The following is a 17,502-nucleotide window of genomic DNA, read 5'->3' as shown; positions in this document are numbered from 1 at the left end:
AAACACTGAGGCAGGAGCACCCCGTGGACAAGTCCTGATTGATGCTTTGATCACTCTGCTTTCATATTTAATCCTGGAACACATGGCCTTCAGGTGGTTGGGCCCTCCTGTGTCAACCATTAATCTAGAAAACACCTTACAAGCTTGTCCACGGTCAATCTGATGGAGGTATTTTCTCCATTGAGGTTCCCTTTTCCGTATACAGGTAGCTCGTGTCAAACTGACAACATTAAATCTTGGTCAGGAGATGGGCTGAATGACAAGTGCCCTCAATAGGTTCAACTGTTTTCTCACTGTGTCCCCAGCTGATGGGACTTTGTGGGGAAGGTCTGAAACTTCCTGATGTGGAGTCTAGCTGGCAGATTCCTTCCTGTCCTGCAAATCCTCTCCTACAGCTCACAGCTCACCTTGACACTGAGGCCATGTGAAGCATTCTGGTTCACAGTGAACTGATCTCTCATTCATACCCTGGCTATATTTTCACTTATGGCATGCCTTCCTGTATGGATGCTGTCCTTTGGGACTCTGAAAAGAAGGTCTTCTCACCTTGGTTCACACAACTCATACTATACAAGGCTGTTTTGCAGATTGAGCCTCTTGGTAGTTCTCTGATGGTTCCCATATGATCCCATTTTTTAATTTTATGTAATAGCCCTCAACAAATGCCAGGTAGATTTGGTAATCGCTGAAGTGCCCCAGTGGTGGAACAGAGAGAGACATGTTAAATTTAAGCAGAAATGCAGATTACTGAGTGACACAACCCAGCCAGTCTGAGCCCTGGCTCCTCTGTGCAGAGGCTCTTTCCCTCCTCAACTCTGGACTCAAGCATATGGTTCTGGATCTAAGACATGGATCAAGTGGGTTCAGGGTATAGAGGTCCTCATGTTGCTTTAGGAAGACAGGCTGAGTCAGGACTGGCTTCTTTTCACTGTACAACCTTCATTTGCATTATCTTATTGGTGTATGTAGGGATTACCAATAGTAATAGGAAGAGACAAGGTGAGTTTGGTAATGAAAAAAATTACCTTCTGGAAACCAGGAACTCCAGAAGCTTCCACTGCATTCTAACCAAAATCTTGGCCTGGTATCCTGGGGGGAAAATGTCTGGAGACAAGTTGTTTTACCCTGATCCATGTGCTCTTAGTCTGAGTTACAATTTCCTAATAAGTTCCAACTCAGAATCAATAAGTTAGCAATTCTATATCATTTTCATCTCAAGATGTCTGTATATTTAAATTTTCTGTGTATCTCCAAGGTAAATTGGTTTCTGTGGTTTATATCTATCTGTACTGACTCTGTTGGGAACTGAATTTTTAGACCTTTTTTTTTTTTTTTAAAAAGATTATATGTAGTAAAGGCCATCTGGGGTCAAAATAGCTTTTGTAGATCCAAGAACACTTGTTCATATTAGAGGGGTAATGCACGGTTTGTGGGTTCTGACCCTTCTGATTTTTATCAGGCAAGTGGTTACTCAAAGAGCTCTTTTTGGTTCTAACATCAGAACTTAGATCCCAGGCACAGGGGTAAAATTGGACCATAGCCCTAGTTGACCTTCTGTTAACTAAGGCTATGCTAAGGGCCAATTTGTGCATTCACTGCATCTGAGATTCATCACTTCCTTGCATGAAGAGCTTGAGATTTATGTAGTAAATGGATTTTAGTAAATTCTCCTTGTTATTAATATGACCTCAACAGCCCCTAGATAATCAAGGCAGAGTCTTACTGATTTATAAATTAGCTTTAGTACAAGTACTGGGTGAATTACTTGTAATCTGTTTTTCTATGTGTTAAACTGTTAGATTCCCAGCTGTGCTTCCCAAGTACTTGTTTTTTGAGTCTTGCCCAGATTATGTCTACTCCAGCAGCCTACCATCAGGTTTCATTTCTCCTGGCCACAAGTTCATGATCCATCTAGCCTCAAGGCAAATTTCTCCTCTCTCCATCTTCTTTTTGGTTCTCCTATTCTCCACCCTCCCTCTCTCCCTGGTCTCTCCATTTGACCCCTAACCCTGTTTCCAAAAACCTACCCACTTCTATTCTTCCAAGTAATTGCCTGTAGCCACTTTCTCCAGCCAATGTCTTTTAAATTTGGGAACAAGTTTATACAACTAAGACTGGTATACTTGGGCAATTGCCACGCAAAACCTACAAAGAGAAGGAAGCTGCCCAAGAACACATATCCACACTAAAGTACCAACATAAGATCAGAATATGCCAAAGTGAACAAAGATATGGCGAGAGGAGGCTGCATCTGCATAGGACCCAAGAAAAGGATAAGGGCAAGGATGCCTGGATCCTTAGTCTTGCAGAAATTAAAATGTCTATAACATGTTTGATTGATGACTTTAGATGGTTCCTAATGAATGTGCAGAGCATTGTCCTGTATTTCTGGGTCTTGTGGGACAGCAGAACATCAGGCTGGTGTCAAAATGCGACACTGGAGAGAATTTTGAGTGAGAGATCATCAGATATCAGAGAAAGTTAAGTACACTACATTTCTCACCTTCTGTCACTTCTATAATTGATCTCATAAGGACATGGTATGCATGGGCACCGACAGAGCAGACAACTCCCTTGTAAATTTCTTCAAATCTCTATAATCTCTAATCACCAGGAAGCCAAATATTAGTACACATGGCTTGAGCCTCCTAGGAAACACCATAACATAATAGTAGCCCAATGAAACATCAGGATCATGAAACAGAGCTCGACACTCCAGTGAGAGATATAGGGCCTTTGCTTGTCTTCCTTACCTTGATTCAGTCAGCAAGATCAGCATCTGGCCTAGGACTCAGAAGGATCTTGTCAATAGACATTTACAGAAATTAGAGTAAGCAACTTGTCTCCAGACACTGCTCCCAGGATACCAGGGCCCAGAGGTCAATTTGAGGGGGGAAGCATGGCTCTAGAGATTTGTCTCCTAGTAGTTAATCTTTCCATAGCATGTCAGAACATTGAACCTCCCACTGGAAATTCTTAGAGAAGCCAGTCAGCCTCATCCTGTAGCTTAGACTTGTACTGTGAAAGACAATCTTTCTATACTAAATCTGTACTATCATTTAGGAGGAAGATTCCATCACCATTAGCCTTCCTCTTTCTGCTGTCAGCCATGCTGGCCTTGACTCAGACTCTGGCAAGTGAGTGCAGGTCATCAGAGAAACAACCACATTCTGAAGTTGCAAGGACAATATACAGTACATTCAAAAGGAAAGCCTAGCCTTGACCTTAGCCTTGTCAGACCCTCAAGGATCTCCATTTAGGCTATCCCTGCCTGACTTTCTGCATCATCTAGGTATAGAGTAATGTGTCCTGCCCATCACCCAGCCTAGTGGCTTTTCTCCATTCCCAGGAGAGGGGAGGGTCCCAATATAAGGTGGCTTTATGCTTCTACCACCTCTACCTTTCTATGCAGGTGCCCCTGAGACGGAACTCCTGTATCTATGGTTCATATTCATTGATGCCCTACAGTTGAGAAATGTAGATTGTGGGAAACATTAAAACTTAAAGATAAATGTCAGGATCCACCACACTAGCCATTTGGTACTTTACAAAATGTGCACATGTACCACTTCTTCAAGGCTGGTTGCCTTGTGGACTTGAGAAGATCTCTAAACTGCAAGCAACCTGCCTTTCCTAATCCAAACTCCTTTCTCACACAACTCCTCAGTAGGTGTTTAAGATTCTGACAAATTGTTCCAGACCCTGGAATGCAGCAAAGAAAAACAGGTACATATCACTACCCTGGGACTGGGCTTAGCTCTTAAAAGAGCAGTGGACCTGGGTTCATTTCCAAGCATCATCAAAGGGCCACTCACAAAATCCTGTTATTTCAGTTCCATGGGATTAGATGCTTTCTTCCAGATGGCAAAGGCATCTCCAATTGATTGGGCAGTACCACACACACATACATATACAGACGTTAAAACTAAAATTAATGACAAAACAAGTGCCCTTCTCCAAAACAAGTTTCAGTTAGTTGTGAAGTTGTCATACATGGCCAATTGTTGTTTGTACTACCCTGCTTTGATACTGCTGTAACAAAACAACATGACCAAAATAACTTGAGGATGAAAGAGTTTATTTCATTTGATGAGTCCCAGGTCACACTTCAACAGTGAGGGAAGCATTCAAGCGAGGAACATGGACACGGGAGCACTCCATGGAGGACTGCCACTTACTAGTTTGCTCATCCTGCTTTAATATATAATCCAATAGAACAAGCCCAGCAATGATTTGGGCCTTAAAGACTTGCCTAAGGAAATGTGATGAAAGTGTTTTCTCCAGCAAGTTTCCTTTTACCTGTATAAAAGAAACTTGTGTCAAAATGACAAAACCAAAACAACAGCTAAGTTAAGGTCTGAATAAAAATGTCCTGTCAGGCTCACTTGTTTGTACAGTTCATCCCCAGCTAATGGGGCTTTGGGACAAGTTATGAAACTTTCTGATCTGGAGTCTATCAGGAGGAATCCTCCATGTCCTGCTAATATTCTCTCAGAGCTCACAGTTCACGTTGAGGCCATGCTAAGACCCCAAATAAAGAGTCACCTTATCTGTCCCTGACCCATACTCTAGATGATCTTTCACCTTCCACTTACACCCCTGAAATGAACATTGTCCCTTCTGACTCTGCAAAGTGCTTTTCTTCTGGTACCACACAACTCATATTACCCAAAGTTGGTTTGTGGTTTTAGCCTGTTTGTAGTTCTCTGATAGTTTCTACAAGATACCATTTCCTATTTTTATGTAACAGACTGTAAGAAATGCCAGTTAGATTTGTTGATCAGTGAAGAGCCCAGTTCTAATTGGGGAACAGGGAGAGGCCAATTGTGTAAAAAGTAGAAATTCAGATTTTCAGGTAATGCACCATAGTCAATATGAGGCCTGGGTCCTCTGTGAGGCTTTTGCCCTCCTGAACTCAGGACTCATGTGTATGGTTCTGGGTCAAGGACGGGGATCAGAAGAGTTCAGGGTCAACAGATTCCTCATATGCTTAGGGATACAAGCTAAGTCAGGACTTGTCTCACTTCACTTTATAACCTTCATGTGCATTATGGAATTGGTGTCTCTAGGCACTACCAATGGGATTGACACACATGGGTGCTGCTGAGGTTTGGTTCTGCTCTAATCTCCCCAGCTGTTCATGCAGGAGTTCCTTGCTACCACTCATATTCTCTGAATACTTGAATGAAAGACACACATGCAGGCTTCTATTTCAATATGCCTTAAACAGCTCAATGACCCTCACCTAAACTTCTACAGTACTAATGCCTCCCCTCAGATTCTTCTGAATTACTACTTACTAAAAATCTATATTCCATCTTTGCTATCCCAGACCCAGTCATGCAGTTTTCCCAGGAGCCAATTCTTGACTTTTACCTGTTGGCAGTGTTTTTGTATATCTGTCCTACTCTTCTCAGTACTGGACTTTATACTTCCAGACATAGTGCCTTCTCCCTCCTCCTGCTTCCTTCCCCAGGAGTCCTAGTAGTCCTGCCTATGTTTCCCTGCCCAGCCATTGGCTACCAGGAATGCTATTTACCAATCACAGCTAATGGGTGGCATAGACCTTCTGTGTGTTACATGCAGACATGTATATTCCAGTGTAATTTTGCAAACCAAAATAACATAATGCAAGCATTTACACAAATCCACAACACATGGTAAGATGGGTAATGTAAGAATTAACTCTTGAAATCGAGGAACTCTAGAGCCTGCATCCTTACTCTAACCTAAATCTTGTGGATCTTGTGGACAGTACCCTGGAAGTAGTGTATGGGGACACATTGCTTTACCCTGATCCATGTCCTACTGACTTGAGTCATAATTTTCTCCCGAGTCCAACCTCAGGGACTGTACTGGCTGGTTTTGTGTGACAACTTGACACAGGCTGTAGTTATCACAGAGCGAGGAGCTTCCGTTGGGGAAGTGCCTCCATGAGATCCAGCTGTGGGGCATTTTCTCAATTAGTGATCAAGGGGGAGGGACCCTTGTCGGTGGTACCATCTCTGGGCTGTATTCTTGGGTTCTATAAGAGAGCAGGCTGAGCAATCCAGGGGAAGCAAGCCAGTAAGGAACATCTCTCCATGGTCTCTGCATCAGCTCCTGCTTCCAACCCTGCTTGAGTTCCAGTCCTGACTTCCTTTTGTGATGAACATCAATGCAGAAATGTAAGCTGAATAAACCCTTTCCTACCCAACTTGCTTTTTGGTCATGATGTTTGTGCAGGAATAGAAACCCTGACTAAGACAGGGACCAACATGTCCACAATTCTAGACCATTTTGTTCCAAACATGTCTATACTTGTCTATATATATATATTTCTAATTTTCTGTGTATCCTCAAGATAAATTTCCTTCTGTTGACTATATTCATAGACATTGACTATGCCGTGAACTGAAATTTGAGAACCTTATTTTAGTGAAAATAATATATAACCTCAAACTGAGTCAAAATGTGTTGTGGTTCCACATACTTGTTCCTATTAATGGAGACTTGCATGTTTTGTGATTTCTTCATCTTGCCCGTATTTCCTCAAATATCTCTTCTTGGTTCTAATATCACAGCTTGGATAACATGCACAAGGGTAGTCTGGACCTAGCCCTAGGCAACCCTCTGTTACTTCTCCCGTGTTCAGGACCAATCTGTCCATTCACTGAATCTGAATTTCATCCTGTGAGTCACATTCTTGACTGAAGGCCTAAAGTCTAAATGGCATCCAAGATGTCAGGCCTGGATACCTTGTTTTAAAAATACCACATGGAATGCGCAGCTAAAGGTAGTGAGAGGTGAGCTCTGATCATGATCAAGGTTGGACCTTTGTCAGCTATGTGTGGGCCAGGAGGTTAGGTTAATGTGGATACCTAAGAGGACTCAGGATAAAGAAGGGAGCTATGTAGGCTGAGCCCTTAGTTTTCTTCCATATAACTTTATTTACATTGAACATTCTTTCTATAATAAAAGCATATATTAATTCAGATTTCTTTGAATTAACATTAGCATAGTAGAACTGTGTCCACCATATACCATTTACTTTTGAATTTATTTGTCTAATGCCTTATTTCAGAACAGGTCCTCAGTATGTAGCTCAGGTTGATCTTGAACTTGCAAACATCCTGTTGACAAGTCAAGTTCTTTGGATTTGTCAGACATGCTATCCTACCCTAGGCTTTACATCTCACAACTTTGACAGAATAGCACAGAGATCAGCTGTGTGACTTGACAGAAAAACTTCCTAATATTGTCACTGACAGATGACATCAGAAGTCAATGACACCAGGCTCATACTCAAAACTGAGAACAAATAGAATTCATGTGGAATCCATAATCTAAATTTCTCCTAATTTAACATTAGACTGACACCAGTACAGACTGACTGTCCACATAAGAGAACATCACATACCCTGGACAAGGCTGAAAAATGGATGAGACCTTTTGATCACATGACCCTGAGGAACAGGGGTGCTGGAAGATTGGCATTAGGAGATAGAAAAATGATTCAGGAGGAAAGGGACAATGTGAAAGCCCAGGTGGAACCAGCAGCAAGTGTAAACATCCCAGGACACTCTTGATTCCACACTGAAACCAATGCCATACAGGCAGTGAGTGGATTGAGCACAGCAAACACGAATTTCATAAGGTTCTTAGCCTTTATTTTTCCCTCAAGTTTTACTTATTTTTAGGGCATCAATCAATCACATAATCTGCCAAGAGGTTGCACAACCATATACAGATGCTTAATCAAATACAGAGCCATGAAGTGTTAGGTCAGTTAGTGAAAACTAAATCCCATTCAGGGATGAAGGATTCCCAGTCCTGCCTGTGTGGGAATATGAGAAATGACTGGGGAATACACACACTGAGGGTCAGCGTGGGGCCTGTTACTGCTGATGACTCTGTGCTTAGAGGAGACAGACACAGAGTCACAGTCAGATGTAGAAAGAGAAGGCACCATGGGAGGAGAAACCAGACACAGTGTTTATGGCTCTGTATCACATCTGTCTTAACCTGTAGACAAAAAGAATAAGGATAAACATAGATATGAATCTTTAAATGGGGACATAGAGAACAGCACATTCAAATGGCCCCAATCCTAGGAGTCCCCATCCCTCAGGATTCTGTCCTCTGTCCCTCTTGCTGGTGCATACCAGGCCCTTTAGGGTTTGACATTTTAATGCTGTAACAGTAATCTGGGCATCTAAAAATTTCACCCCACTGTGGCAAGCAAAACAACTTTTATTACTTACTAGACTGAACATAGCTGTTTCCTGTTTAAACTCAAAACATGATCTTATATTAGAGGTCATGGAGGTAGCAGGAGAACATGGCTTAGAGGGATCTCCTAGTGTTTATCTCAGATGAGTGTCCAGTACTGTGACTCCAGACCCAGATAATCATGGTGGAAACCTGTACATGAAATGTGATATCTGGAACCATGGGAGTTTATTCTAATTAGGCAATGTCTCTTTGACGTCTGAGAGCTGAGAATAAGGTCTCTGCTATCTCTGTCATTGTAGTTATGATTCTGTTCATTATTTCCTTTATGATTCACAATGGAGTTACTCTCAGCACATCTGCCCTGTATGAACTGCAGCTGTGTGAATGGAATCTGTTGTTGTGTGGCAGGGAACTCTCACAGCTTGGGATTGTTATTTCCCTGGAGACATGAACTACGGCATTTCCCTTTCTTACCTCTAGTCCTCTTCCATATCAGAAAAGCCATCACTGCTCCCATAAGCAGAGTTCCAAGGACCACAGCAATAACAATATCCAGGAAGGGGATGGTGGTCTCAGGAGGCTCTGGGATGAAAATGAATGGAAGTAGAATTAGAGTCTTACATCTAGCTCTCTGTCTTGACCATTTTCCAGTTGCCCTCTGGGCTCTCACTCCCTTTCAATGGCCTCTGTGCTCACTCCCAGTCCTTACCCCATCTCAGGGTGATGGGCTCAGGTAGCCCCTCATGGTTTACATGACATGTGTATCTCTTCTCTCCTCCAGTAAGCACTACAACAGCGGCCCACTTCTGGAAGGTTCCATCCCCAGAAGGCCTGGTCTCTACACTTCCATGTCCTGGGTCTGGTTGCTCCCATCCTTCTGCCAGTTTAGGGTGATCTCAGCAGGGTAGAAGTTCAGGGCCCAGCACTTCAGGGTGATTGTCCCATCTGGTCTGATCTTATGGGTCAGGTGTATTTTAGGGATGTCTGAGGGAAACAATTGGATATTTAAAGCATTTTCCATTCTTTCTAGACATTCATCAATGCTCATGTAGCTTTGTGTGAATGGACAGGAGAGTTAGCCTGAAGGAGAGGTGCCAACCCCACAGAGCACCATAACCTCAGGATATGGATGGGAATCTATTCCAGGGAAAGTTTCAGAATCAACATGAGCCAGCACAGAACAGGTGATGCTGGATCTCCGTCTAGGAATTTGGACTTTGTGTTCCTGTGGGATGGAGATGAAAGACTCAGAAAAACTGTGGTCAGACCTCAGAGGGCAAGGCATGGTGCATGGACTATGAACAGGTTTGAGCAGGGTCCTGGTAAACAATGCAAATGCAAGGAACTGCTGCTTAATTCAGAGACTGAACTGTGCTGAGAGAAGGCTTAGTCCTCGGGACAGTTTCTCTGTCTAGTTGAATGTAGAAACCTACAAGAACTCTTCTCCCTGTGATACAAGACTGAGTAACTATTACAGCTTCTCCCTGCTGAGGATGAATCAACGGAAAAGGAGCTACAGTGTCAGAGCAGATGGGGCAGTTTCTGATATTACCTGCTCTCAGCAAATTCTTCTTCCCACTGTGCAGGTGTTCAATGAGCGACTCCACACATGAACCCAGCAAGTAAGACTTCAGTAGTTTTGTATAATTGTCCTTCTGCCACTCTTCCCTGAACATCTCAGCTGCCTTGCCAACCACTCTCCATGTTTGCAAATCCTCATTCAGTGAGATGTAATCATGGCTGTTGAGCGCTAATTCGTAGAAACCATGACTGAAGTGCCATCTGGGCATGACTTGGCAGCCATACCTCCTCTGGATTGTGTAATATCCTGGAGAAAGCCCAACTCTCAGCCATTTGTACAGGGTAGGTGACTTGGTGGGTTTCTACAGTTGGTTGACCCAGCCCAAGGGAATTTTCTTAGTGGATTTGAACTTGGATTTGAACTACACAGAAACCCAGGTCAGCGACTGAGCTGTCTGCAGCCTAGTAACCATAGGTCGAATTTTCTAGGTATAAAGCCCGGATGTAACACACAGGGGCAACTGCATGGGCAGCTTGATGTTTGAAATTCCTGCCTGGGGTTTACTCACCAGCCGTGCTATAACTGTAGATGTGGATCACTTTCCTCAATATTTCTGTGAAGATCTCTTTATCACGCTGGATATCCTGTGTCATCATCTCCAAAAACTCTTTTTTCTCATTCATCCATGGCACCCGGCTCTGTACCATCTGACTCTCTGATAAACTGTTGAATCCTAAGATCTGTGTATCATCCACATAGCTGAGAAAGATTAACTGGGGCTCCAGAGGCCCAGGCCACTACAGGAGGGTTTCTACATATCTCAGAGTGTGGGAACCTAGGGACAGTGGGTTTTTAAATCCCCACACCTAGGACCCAATGCTAGTCCATAGACCTATTCCTGAGGAAGGTAGGGGGCAGGAGGCAGGATGCAAAAAGGAGAAGGGAACAGAAATTCTGGCTGGATTAGGGAAGAGATATGCTTTCCAGGTACTGAACCCCAGGGGTGGAGTCCCTTTAATTCCCCATGTTTGACCCTTTCCTTTCAAATTCCCACACTCACCATTTGGATGCTTCGTGATGGCAAAGATGACCATGAGCAGCAGGAAGAGAAGCTGGGATTCAAAGTTCTTCATCCTCTTGGTAAATACAGACTGAGTTTCTGCTAGTATGCATTCATTTTATAGTCTTGATAAGGAGGAGGATGATCACCTTCTCTAAGAATTCCCAACGGTAGAGATAAACTCTGTTTGCTTTGAGGCATGGAAAGATGAACTTCTGTAAGAGCAGTCCCTAAGGCCCTGATTCACCAGCTCAGATCTAGCTCTGGGGCTTGGGATCCTAGGTGCAGTGTGTGGTAAGACAAGTTGTTTACTCTGATGCTTGAACTCCTGGTCTTGATCACAATGTTCTTCTGAGTCAATCTGATATGCCATTGACTCAGTAAGTCTCAACAATTTTGATGTGAAGATGTCTACAATGTCTGACAAAGAAAATGGTCCTCAGAGCTAATCATAAGTGTGTGGATTGTGTCAGCCAAACTTCATCACATTTAAAACTCAAATTTTGTGACATTTGCTTCATCAAATATATTAAGAAAGTGCATATAAGTTTCAGTGTGTCAGGTTTTATGTGGAGGTCCTTGATCCATTTGGAGTTGAGCTTAGTACAAGAAGATAAGAATGGATTGATTCGAATTCTTCTGCATGCTGACCTCCAATTGAACCAGCACCATTTGTTGAAAAGACTATCTTTTTTTTCCCACTGGATGCTTTCAGCTCCTTTGTCGAAGATCAAGAGGTCATAGGTGTGTGGGTTCATTTCTGGGTCTTCAATCCTATTCCGTTGATCCGCTTGCCTGACATTGTACCAATACCTTGCAGTTTTTATCACTATTGCTCTGTAGTAAAGTTTGAGGTCTGGGATACCGAATCCCCCAGAAGTTCTTTTACTGTTGAGAATAGTTTTAGCAATCCTGGGTTTTTTGTTATTCCAGATGAATTTGAGAATTGCTCTTTCTAGCTCTATGAAGAACTGGGTTGGGATTTTGATGGGGATTGCATTGAATCTGTAGATTGCCTTTGGCAAGATGGCCATTTTAACTATATTAATCCTGCCAATCCACGAGCATGGAAGATTTTTCCATTTTCTGAGATATTCTTCGATTTCCTTCTTCAGAGATCTGAAGTTCTTGTCATATAGCTCTTTCACTTGTTTGGTTAGAGTCACACCAAGATACTTTATGCTGTTTGTGGCTATTGTGAAGGGTGTCATTTCCCTAATTTCTTTCTCAGTCTGCTTATCCTTTGAGTACAGAAAGGCTACTGATTTGCTTGAGTTGATTTTGTAGCCAGCCACTTTGCTGAAGTTGTTTATCAGCTGTAGGAGCTCTCTAGAAGAGTTTTTTTGGGTCACTTAAGTATACTATCATATCATTTGCAAATAGTGATGGTTTGACTTCTTCCTTTCCAATTTATATCCCTTTGACCTCCTTATGTTGTCTAATTGCTCTAGCTAGGACTTCAAGATCTATATTGAAAAGATATGGGGAGAGGGGGCAGCCTTGTCTAGTCCCTGATTTTAGTGGGATTGCTTCAAGTTTCTCTCCATTTAATTTGATGTTGGCTACCGGTTTGTTGTATATTGCTTTTACTATGTTTAAAACACCAATAGCTTATGCTCTAAGATCAAGAATAGACAAATGGGACCTCATAAAACTACAAAGTTTCTGTAAGGCAAAAGACACTGTCAAAAGGACAAAACGTCAACCAACAGATTGGGAAAGGATCTTCACCAATCCTAAATCCGACAGAGGGCTAATATCTAATATATACAAAGAACTCAAGAAGGTAGAACCAAGAGAACAAAAAAAAAAACCCATTAAAAAGTGGGGTACAGAGCTAAACAAAGAATTTTCACATGAAGAACTTCGGAGGGCTGAGAAGCACCTTAAGAAATGTTCAACATCATTAATCATTAGGGAAATGCAAATCAAAACAACCCTGAGATTTCATCTCACACCAGTCAGAATGGCTAAGGTCAAAAACTCAGGAGACAGCAGGTGTTGGCGAGGATGTGGAGAAAGAGGAACACTCCTCCACTGCTAGTGGGATTGCAAGATGGTGCAACCACTTTGGAAATCAGTCTGGCGGTTCCTCAGAAAACTGGACATGACACTTCCTGAGGACCCGGTTATACCACTCCTGGGCATATATCCAGAGGATTCTTCAGCATGCAATAAGGACACATGCTCCACTATGTTCATAGCAGCCCTATTTGTAGTAGCCAGAAGCTGGAAAGAACCCAGGTGTCCTTCAACGGAGGAATGGATAAAAAAAAAGTGGTATATTTACACAATGGAGTACTATTCAGCCATTAGAAACAATGAATTCATGGAATTCTTAGACAAATGGATGGAGCTGGAGAACATCATACTAAGTGAGGTAACCCAGTCTCAAAAGTCTTAATCATGGTAAGCACTCAGTGATAAGTGAATATTAGCCTAGAAACATGGAATACCCAAGACATAATCCAGATATTAAATGATGTCCGAGAAGAACGGAGGAGTGGCCCCTGGTTCTGGAAAGACTCAGTGCAGCAGTATAGGGGAATACCAGAATAGGGAAGTGGGAAGGAGTAGATGGGGGAACAGGGGGAGGGAAGAGGGCTTATGGGACTTTCAGGGAGTGGGGAGCCAGAAAAGGGGAAATCATTTGAAATGTAAATAAAGAATATAACAAATTTAAAAAAAGAAAGTGCATATAAACAGAATGTTTACAAAAAGTAACAACTATTTTCTAAAATACAATAATGAGGTGAATCAACTTCTGCTTATTTTTATTCTCACCTTTTCCATTACAAATTCTTGGAATTTTAAAAATATTTTTTCTTTACTTTACAACCTGATTGCTGTCACCCAGTCTTCCTCACACAGTCCCTGCTATATCCCCCTCTACTTCTTCTTTGAGATGGGGGAGGGCCCTCCAAAGTTTACCCCTTCCCTGACACATCAAGACACTGCCGGACTTGGGGCATCTTCTTCCACTGAGGCCACAAAAGGCGTTCCAATTAAGGTAACATATTCCACACACAGATAATACCTTTCGGGATAGCCCTCGATCAACTTGCCGAGGGACCCACATGAAGAACTAATTCCACATCTGCTACATGTGTGTAGGAGCCTAGGTGCAGTCAATTTGCTCTCTTGTTAGCGGTACAGTCTCTTAGAGCCCCAAGTATATAGGTTAGTTGACCCTGTTGGTCTTCCTGTGGAGTTCCTCTCCCATTCAGGAACCTCAATTCTTCACTCAACTCTTCCATAAGAGTCCCCAAGTTTCATCCAGTGTTTGGTTGTGCATCTGTCTCTGAATCTGCTTTAGTCAGCTGCTCAGGGGACAAATATCCCTCAGAGGACAGTTATGCTAGGTTCACGTCTGCCAGCATAAAAGAGTGTCATTAGCAGTGCGAGTGACTTGTGCTTATTGATGGGATGGGTCTCAATTTAGGGCAGTCATTCGGTAGACATTCCTTCATCTCTGATCTATCCCCTGTCCCCACATTTATTGTAGACAGGATAAATTTTAGGTCAAAACTATTGTTGGTGGATTAGTGTCCCTATCATTACAATGGAGTACCTGCCTGGCTATAATGAATACATGGTCTCTTCATGTTTCATATCCCATCTGCTGTGAGTCTCAGCTAATCAATGGGAGTTCATTGCACATCACAAGCCTCTGAGATATCCTTGGGACACCCTTCCAATCACACCCCCAATCATGCTGCACACCTTTCCATTCATTCTCTTGGCCCTCTGCCTTTCTCTCCTGTTTCTCCCCAAAGCTGATGCAGAAACCCCCCTTTACCCTGCCTGTCTGCTCTATTGCTCGGTTCCCACCCTTCATCTGCCTCATATGATTATTTTATTCCCCCTTCTAGATGAGATTCAAGCATCCTTGCTTGAGCCTTCTCTCTTAGCTTCTATAAGTCTCTACAATGTATGTGGTGTTTCCTATACTTTATGACTAATATGCACTTCTCATTTTGAGTCTGGGTTCCCTCATTCAAGATGGTATTCTCAAGTTCCATCCATGTGCCTGCAGAGTTCATGATCTCTTTGTTTTAATAGCTGAAGAGTATTCCATTGTATAGATGTGCCATATCTTCTTTATCCATTCTTCAGTTGAGGAACATCTAGGTTGTTCCTAGTTTCTGGTTGTTATGAATAAAGCTGTTGTAAACATAGTTGAGTAAGTATCCCTGTGCTATAGTAGGGTATCTTTTGGGTATAGGCCCAGTATTGGTATAAAAGGGTCTTGAGGTAGATTTACTCATGGTCTTTTTTTGATACCCCCTACATTGATTTCCAAAATAGTTGTAGAAGTTTTGACACCCACCAGCAATGGAGGAGTGCTCCCCTTGCTCCACCTCCTTTCCAGCCTGAGCTGTTATCTCATTGCTTGATCTTAATCATTCTAAAGTGTGTAAGATAGAATAACAGGGTCATTTTGATATACATTTCCCTGATGATTAAGCACATTTAACATTTCTTTAAGCTCTTCTCAGCCATTCTAGATTCCTTTGATGAGAATTCTCTGTTTAGCTGCGTGCCTCTTTTTTTAAATTGAGTTATTTTGGTTATTGGTGTCTAACTTCTTGAGTTTGTGGAGATTTTGGATATTAACACTCTGTGAGATGTAGGGGTGGTGAAGATCCTTTCCTAGTTTGTAGCCTGTGGTTTTGTCCTATCGACAGTGTCCTTTACTTTGCAGAATCTTTTCAGGTTCAAGGGGTCCTATTAATCAATTGTTGATCAATTAATCAGTTGAAGAGTCTGAGCTGTTGGTATTTTGTTCCAGAACTTTTCTCATCTAACATTGAGTTCAAGGATCTTGCTCAATTTCTTTTCTATTAGATTTGGTTTATCTGCTTTTACATTGAGGTCTTTGATCCCCTTGGACATGAGTTTTTGAAGAATAATAGTTATGTTTCTCTTTGCATTCTTCTACAGGAAGACATCCATTAGACCAACCCTTGTTGAAGATACATTTTCCCCACTGTAAAATTTGGCTTTTTGTTTAAAAAACAGTGTCCATAGGTGTGTGGGTTTATTTCAGGGTTTTAATTCGATTCCATTGATCAACCTGTCTGTTCTTATACCAACTGTGCAGTTTTCATTACAATTGCTTTGTAGTATAGCTTTAGGTAGGTGATGGTGATAATTCTAGAAGTTCTTTTATTTTACTGGATTCCTATAGCTTAAATTTGTGTCAGCCCTATTTCTAATACTAAATGCCTAACCTCCCTTCTAGGCTACCAAGGGCAGAGGGAAAGAAAGGTTCTTATTATTATACAAAGAGAGTGGACCTATTGAGAATTTGTTCTTTAGAGAAAACCCCATCTGCATTGTCAGGAAATCAGTCATTCAGTTCACACAAAGCAGCAGCAGCAGTTGGATCCACTGGCAAGCAACTTCACAAATATACCAGCAATCCAATTCAGTAGTGTCGGAATAGCAAACATAAATCAGAAGGGATGTTACCAGAAAGGAGAAAAAGCTAGACCTCAGTGAAATCAGCAGGAGTCAGCAGGAGGGAGCAGGACCTGAAGGGAGGCCAGGGGAAGTTCTTTGCCTTGCCTACATCAAGGAAGCAGAGCTCAAGGAAGACAGGAGACCAAGAAGCCTTGAAACGCAAGCTATGTAAGCAAGCCAAGCCCTGCATAACTGTCCTTGAGTCCTATTTATACTTGCTCCACAAATCATATGCCCTTCATGTGTCTTCCGTCAGCATGTGTCTTGTCTCAGCAAGCATGTTGTCCCAGCAAGTGAGTCTGTCTTAGGAAGAATTCCACATGAGTCTGTGTCAGATGAAATCACTCTGTCAGTAGAAGCATCAAGAAGCATCCAGAATACAACTTGTTTTGTTGCCGGCATTACTCTCTATGGAGTCACAACAAAGGGATCTCATCTACATAATGTAAGGCCAAAAATTACATGCTTGTTATTGGCATAGAGAACTTCAACATGAGTTCTTTCACATGCTTGCTTTAGCAAAACATCCTTACACTGTAATCCACTTCAGCAAAGCATTTCTTCACATGTATGCCCCAGCAAAACACCATCCAACAAACGCCTTTCAAAAGAAACCAGAAGTTTCCAATTCAGATTCCTAGTATCCACGTGGCTACTTATAGCTGTCTGTGACTCAAGGCTTTGGGGACCACATTCTAGATTCTAAATGAGTGGGAGGAGAATATATTAATTAAAGGGAATAAAATTTGAAATGTAAATAGAGAAAATATAATAAAAATATACTAACATTTAAAAAAAAGTTCTAAATGAGAACAGGGTGGACAGACAGCTAAGAATCAGAAGCTGTGAATGGCACTGGTTACAAGGCTTCTATTTTGGCCTAGTACTTGGTTTAATGACTTTCTTTGTAGACAATTTCATAGAATATCATAGTTCCCTTTAATTAATATATTCCATACTAGAGGCTAATACAGCTCAAAAAGCTGTTTTTTACACTTTTATTTTTTTAATATTTTTATTTTCTATATTCTTTGTTTACATTCCAAATGATTTCCCTTTTCCCGGATCCCCCCTCCCCATATGTCCCATAAACCTTCTTCTCTCCATCCCTTCTCCAATCACCTCCCTCCTTTTTCTCTGTCCTTATATTCCCTTCCCATGCTAGATCAATCCTTTCCAGGATCAGGACCCTCTCTGTACACTGACTAAATACACAATTCATATCCTGGAAGAGCACAGG

At 42.0% G+C, this 17,502-nt stretch overlaps 1 pseudogene; it reads right to left on the bottom strand.

The window, feature by feature from the left end:
* Positions 1-8,629: 8,629 nt before the first annotated feature.
* LOC127670101 (saoe class I histocompatibility antigen, A alpha chain-like) lies at positions 8,630-10,966 on the bottom strand (annotated as a pseudogene).
* Between the last annotated feature and the right edge of the window lie 6,536 nt (positions 10,967-17,502).

The sequence above is a fragment of the Apodemus sylvaticus genome, chromosome 19 (genome assembly GCF_947179515.1).
Source record: "Apodemus sylvaticus chromosome 19, mApoSyl1.1, whole genome shotgun sequence".
Lineage (NCBI taxonomy): Eukaryota > Metazoa > Chordata > Mammalia > Rodentia > Muridae > Apodemus > Apodemus sylvaticus.
This window is presented reverse-complemented; position numbering and strand designations above follow the sequence as displayed.